Source organism: Misgurnus anguillicaudatus, chromosome 19 (genome assembly GCF_027580225.2).
Source record: "Misgurnus anguillicaudatus chromosome 19, ASM2758022v2, whole genome shotgun sequence".
In the NCBI taxonomy this organism is placed as follows: domain Eukaryota; kingdom Metazoa; phylum Chordata; class Actinopteri; order Cypriniformes; family Cobitidae; genus Misgurnus; species Misgurnus anguillicaudatus.
Window position 1 is genome coordinate 13363894 of NC_073355.2, and position 6000 is coordinate 13369893.

The following is a 6000-nucleotide window of genomic DNA, read 5'->3' on the forward strand; positions in this document are numbered from 1 at the left end:
AAACACAAAACAAAACAAACAAAAAGGTGCGAGGTAAGTGAAGGTAACAAAACAAACAAAAACAAAACAAACAAAAAGGTACGAGGTAAGTGAAGGTAACAAAACAAACACAAAACAAAACAAACAAAAAGGTGCGAGGTAAGTGAAGGTAACTAAACAAACAAAAACAAAACAAACAAAAAGGTGCAAGGTAAGTGAAGGTAACAAAACAAACAAAAACAAAACAAACAAAAAGGTGCAAGGTAAGTGAAGGTAACTAAACAAACAAAAACAAAACAAACAAAAAGGTACGAGGTAAGTGAAGGTAACAAAACAAACACAAAACAAAACAAACAAAAGGGTGCGAGGTAAGTGAAGGTAACAAAACAAACAAAAACAAAACAAACAAAAAGTTGCGAGGTAAGTGAAGGTAACAAAACAAACAAAAAAACAAAACAAAAGGTGCGAGGTAAGTGAAGGTAACAAAACAAACAAAACAAAAGGTGCGAGGTAAGTGAAGGTAACAAAACAAACAAAAAAAAAACAAACAAAATTGTGCGAGGTAGGTGATGGTAACAAAACTAAAAAAAAGGTGCGAGGTAAGTGAAGGTAACAAAACAAACAAAACAAACAAAAAGGTGCGAGGTAAGTGAAGGTAACAAAACAAACAAAAAGGTGCGAGGTAAGTCAAGGTAACAAAACAAACAAAACAAACAAAAAGGTGCGAGGTAAGTGAAGGTATAAAAAACAAACAAAATGGTGCGAGGTAAGTGAAGGTAACAAAACAAACAAAAACAAAACAAACAAAAAGGTGCAAGGTAAGTGAAGGTATAAAAAACAAACAAAATGGTGCAAGGTAAGTGAAGGTAACAAAACAAACATAAACAAAACAAACAAAAAGGTGCGAGGTAAGTGAAGGTAACAAAACAAACAAAAAGGTGCGAGGTAAGTCAAGGTAACAAAACAAACAAAACAAACAAAAAGGTGCGAGGTAAGTGAAGGTAACAAAACAAACAAAAAGGTGCGAGGTAAGTGAAGGTATCTAAACAAACAAAACAAACCAAAAGGTGCGAGGTAAGTGAAGGTAACAAAACAAAGAAAAAGGTGCGAGGTAAGTGAAGGTATAAAAAAAAATGATGCGAGGTAAGTGAAGGTAACTAAACAAACAAAAAGGTGCGAGGTAAGTGAAGGTAACTAAACAAACAAACAAAAACAAAACAAACAAAAAGGTGCAAGGTAAGTGAAGGTATAAAAAACAAACAAAATGGTGCGAGGTAATTGAAGGTAACAAAACAAACAAAAACAAAACAAACAAAAAGGTGCGAGGTAAGTGAAGGTAACTAAACAAACAAACAAAAACAAAACAAACAAAAAGGTGCGAGGTAAGTGAAGGTATAAAAACAAACAAAAAGGTGCAAGGTAAGTGAAGGTAACAAAACAAACAAAAACAAAACAAACAAAAAGGTACGAGGTAAGTGAAGGTAACAAAACAAACAAAAACAAAACAAACAAAAAGGTGCAAGGTAAGTGAAGGTATAAAAAACAAATAAAATGGTGCGAGGTAAGTGAAGGTAACTAAACAAACAAAAAGGTGCCTGCAAATCCAGAGCCTGCTCACGTCATGCCTGCAAATCCAGAGCCTGCGCACGTCATGCCTGCAAATCCAGAGCCTGCTCACGTCATGCCTGCAAATCCAGAGCCTGCTCACGTCATGCCTGCAAATCCAGAGCCTGCGCACGTCATGCCTGCAAATCCAGAGCCTGCTCACGTCATGCCTGCAAATCCAGAGCCTGCTCACGTCATGCCTGCAAATCCAGAGCCTGCGCACGTCATGCCTGCAAATCCAGAGCCTGCTCACGTCATGCCTGCAAATCCAGAGCCAGCTCACATTATGCCTGCAAATCCAGAGCCTTCTCAGGTCATGCCTGCAAATCCAGAGCCTGCTCACGTCATGCCTGCAAATCCAGAGCCCGCTCACATCATGCCTGCAAATCCAGAGCCAGCTCACATCATGCCTGCAAATCCAGAGCCTGCTCACGTCGTGCCTGCAAATCCAGAGCCTTCTCAGGTCATGCCTGCAAATCCAGAGCCTGCTCACGTCGTGCCTGCAAATCCAGAGCCAGCTCACATCATGCCTGCAAATCCAGAGCCTTCTCAGGTCATGCCTGCAAATCCAGAGCCTGCGCACGTCATGCCTGCAAACCAGAGCCTGCTCACCTCATGCCTGCCAAGCCAGAGCCTGCTCACGTCACGCCTGCCAGGCCAGAGCCAGCTCGGTGCCGGCCAATCCAGACCCTGTTCAGTGCCTGGCAAGCCACAGCCTGCTCAGTGCCTGCCAAGACAGAGCCTGCTCTGTGCCCACCATGTCAGAGCCTGCTCTGTGCCTGCCAAGCCTGAGCCTGCTCAGTGCCTGACAAGCTAAAACCTGCTCTGTGCCTGCCATGCCAGAACCTGCTCAGTGCCTGCCAAGCCAGAGCCTGCTCAGTCCCTGCCATGCTGCCAGAGCCAGGGCCTGCTCAGTGCCTGCTAAGCCAGAGTCTGCTCAGTGCTTATCAAGCCAGTACCATCTCAGTGCCTACCAAGCCAGAGCCTTCCCAATGCCTGCCAAGCCAAAGCCTGCTCAGTGCCTGCCAAGCCAGAGCCTGCTCAGGGCATGCCAAGCCAGAGCCTGCTCAATGTCTGCAAAGCCTGGGCCTGTGCCTGCCAGAGCCTGTCCAGTGGCTGCTTTGCCAAGCCAGAGCCTGCTCACGTCATGCCTGCAAACCAGAGCCTGCTCACCTCATACCTGCCAAGCCAGAGCAGGCATGAAGGTAAAAAAAGGTGCGAGGTAAGTGAAGGTAAAAAAGGTGCGAGGTAAGTGAAGGTAAAAAACCTGCGAGGTAATTGAAGGTAAAAAAAGGTGCGAGGTAAGTGAAGGTAAAAAAGGTGCGAGGTAAGTGAAGGTAAAAAAAGGTGCGAGGTAAGTGAAGGTAAAAAAGGTGCGAGGTAAGTGAAGGTAAAAAAAGGTGAGAGGTAAGTGAAGGTAAAAAAGGTGCGAGGTAAGTGAAGGTAAAAAAAGGTGCGAGGTAAGTGAAGGTAAAAAAAGGTGCGAGGTAAGTGAAGGTAAAAAAGATGCAAGGTAAGTGAAGGTAAAAAAAGGTGCGAGTTAAGTGAAGGTAACAAAACAAACAAAAACAAAATAAACAAAAAGGTACGAGGTAAGTGAAGGTAACAAAACAAACAAAAACAAAACAAACAAAAAAATGCAGGGTAAGTGAAGGTATAAAAAACAAACAAAATGGTGCGAGGTAAGTGAAGGTAACTAAACAAACAAAAAGGTGCGAGGTAAGTGAAGGTAACAAAACAAACAAAAACAAAACAAACAAAAAGGTACGAGGTAAGTGAAGGTAACAAAACAAACACAAAACAAAACAAACAAAAAGGTGCGAGGTAAGTGAAGGTAACTAAACAAACAAAAACAAAACAAACAAAAAGGTGCAAGGTAAGTGAAGGTAACAAAACAAACAAAAACAAAACAAACAAAAAGGTGCAAGGTAAGTGAAGGTAACTAAACAAACAAAAAGGTGCGAGGTAAGTGAAGGTAACAAAACAAACAAAAACAAAACAAACAAAAAGGTACGAGGTAAGTGAAGGTAACAAAACAAACACAAAACAAAACAAACAAAAAGGTGCGAGGTAAGTGAAGGTAACTAAACAAACAAAAACAAAACAAACAAAAAGGTGCAAGGTAAGTGAAGGTAACAAAACAAACAAAAACAAAACAAACAAAAAGGTGCAAGGTAAGTGAAGGTAACTAAACAGACAAAAACAAAACAAACAAAAAGGTACAAGGTAAGTGAAGGTAACAAAACAAACACAAAACAAAACAAACAAAAAGGTGCAAGGTAAGTGAAGGTAACTAAACAAACAAAAACAAAACAAACAAAAAGGTGCAAGGTAAGTGAAGGTATAAAAACAAACAAAATGGTGCGAGGTAAGTGAAGGTAACAAAACAAACAAAAACAAAACAAACAAAAAGGTACGAGGTAATTAAAGGTAAAAAAAACAAACAAAATGATGCGAGGTAAGTGAAGGTAACTAAACAAACAAAAAGGTGCGAGGTAAGTGAAGGTAACCAAACAAACAAAAACAAAACAAACAAAAAGGTGCAAGGTAAGTGAAGGTAACTAAACAAACAAAAACAAAACAAACAAAAAGGTGCAAGGTAAGTGAAGGTATAAAAAACAAACAAAATGGTGCGAGGTAAATGAAGGTAACAAAACAAACAAAAAGGTGCGAGGTAAGTGAAGGTATCAAAACAAACAAAAACAAAACAAACAAAAAGGTGCGAGGTAAGTGAAGGTAACTAAACAAACAAAAAGGTGCGAGGTAAGTGAAGGTAACAAAACAAAGAAAAAGGTGCGAGGTAAGTGAAGGTATAAAAAAAATGATGCGAGGTAAGTGAAGGTAACTAAACAAACAAAAAGGTGCGAGGTAAGTGAAGGTAACTAAACAAACAAACAAAAACAAAACAAACAAAAAGGTGCAAGGTAAGTGAAGGTATAAAAAACAAACAAAATGGTGCGAGGTAATTGAAGGTAACAAAACAAACAAAAACAAAACAAACAAAAAGGTGCGAGGTAAGTGAAGGTAACTAAACAAACAAACAAAAACAAAACAAACAAAAAGGTGCGAGGTAAGTGAAGGTATAAAAACAAACAAAATGGTGCGAGGTAAGTGAAGGTAACAAAACAAACAAAAACAAAACAAACAAAAAGGTACGAGGTAAGTGAAGGTAACAAAACAAACAAAAACAAAACAAACAAAAAGGTGCAAGGTAAGTGAAGGTATAAAAAACAAACAAAATGGTGCGAGGTAAGTGAAGGTAACTAAACAAACAAAAAGGTGCCTGCAAATCCAGAGCCTGCTCACGTCATGCCTGCAAATCCAGAGCCTGCGCACGTCATGCCTGCAAATCCAGAGCCTGCTCACGTCATGCCTGCAAATCCAGAGCCTGCTCACGTCATCCCTGCAAATCCAGAGCCTGCGCACGTCATGCCTGCAAATCCAGAGCCTGCTCACGTCATGCCTGCAAATCCAGAGCCTGCTCACGTCATGCCTGCAAATCCAAAGCCTGCTCACGTCGTGCCTGCAAATCCAGAGCCTTCTCAGGTCATGCCTGCAAATCCAGAGCCTGCTCACGTCGTGCCTGCAAATCCAGAGCCTGCTCACATCATGCCTGCAAATCCAGAGCCAGCTCACATCATGCCTGCAAATCCAGAGCCTGCTCACGTCGTGCCTGCAAATCCAGAGCCTTCTCAGGTCATGCCTGCAAATCCAGAGCCTGCTCACGTCGTGCCTGCAAATCCAGAGCCTGCTCAGGTCATGCCTGCAAATCCAGAGCCTGCTCACATCCTGCCTGCAAATCCAGAGCCTGCGCACGTCATGCCTGCAAACCAGAGCCTGCTCACCTCATGCCTGCCAAGCCAGAGCCTGCTCACGTCACGCCTGCCAGGCCAGAGCCAGCTCGGTGCCGGCCAATCCAGACCCTGTTCAGTGCCTGGCAAGCCACAGCCTGCTCAGTGCCTGCCAAGACAGAGCCTGCTCTGTGCCCACCATGTCAGAGCCTGCTCTGTGCCTGCCAAGCCTGAGCCTGCTCAGTGCCTGACAAGCTAAAACCTGCTCTGTGCCTGCCATGCCAGAACCTGCTCAGTGCCTGCCAAGCCAGAGCCTGCTCAGTCCCTGCCATGCTGCCAGAGCCAGGGCCTGCTCAGTGCCTGCTAAGCCAGAGTCTGCTCAGTGCTTATCAAGCCAGTACCATCTCAGTGCCTACCAAGCCAGAGCCTTCCCAATGCCTGCCAAGCCAGAGCCTGCTCAGTGCCTGCCAAGCCAGAGCCTGCTCAGTGCATGCCAAGCCAGAGCCTGCTCAATGTCTGCAAAGCCTGGGCCTGTGCCTGCCAGAGCCTGTCCAGTGGCTGCTTTGCCAAGCCAGAGCCTGCTCACGTCATGCCTGCAAACCAGAGCCTGCTCACCTCATGCCTG